The sequence below is a fragment of the Anneissia japonica genome, unplaced genomic scaffold, assembly GCF_011630105.1.
Source record: "Anneissia japonica isolate Jap-2015-1 unplaced genomic scaffold, ASM1163010v1 scaffold4054_len1135799_cov195, whole genome shotgun sequence".
Classification (NCBI taxonomy): domain Eukaryota; kingdom Metazoa; phylum Echinodermata; class Crinoidea; order Comatulida; family Comatulidae; genus Anneissia; species Anneissia japonica.
In genome coordinates, this window is record NW_022694605.1 from 253679 (window position 1) to 254380 (window position 702).

Genomic DNA, 702 nt, shown 5'->3' on the forward strand with positions numbered 1-702 from the left:
GTAAGAGCATTGTTCTACTGAAGCTGTTTTAGCCCTCAATTTTACCATTAAAATAACTGACCAAACAGTAAAAATTGTGCATTGGTAGAATAAAAAAAAGCACTTATTAGGCCTAGGTAGCCTAGGCTGGTCTTCTTTCTATAAACGAACATCCCAGTACAGGCCTAGGTAATGATTATGTATTATTGTTTTTTGAAGGCATTGAACTCCAATTAAATGTAGCAATACCTCACATTTAGCAGGCTCTATAAGGACAAATTTACCAGTAAAAATTTTTCAATTGGTAGAACACCTAAGAGATACAAGATACAAGTCAACTTTATTGTCAAAATAATACATTCTGAGATATTTGTTGTACATGACATAGAATCGTTCATAAACATTTAGAGTGTTAAATAAAGATTTCTTAAAAAATAAAAATTTGAGTCCTGTGCAGTTATCTTCTGAAATTTTGATTAAATAGATTACAAGCGATGTACAATGCTGAATTTTTAAAACGGTTTGTGAATATTTTGTTTTGTTTATGTCTAACCCTTCCCGATCTATTTATGATAATGTTTGAAAATAATGGATGGGATGAATCTTGCATAATTGAATTAAATTTCTTAAGTAAAAAATCATTAAAAATATCTTCCAAGGACTTAATGTCGGCTCCAATCACTCTTCCAGCCTTATTTACAATTTTCAATAATTGACATTTAC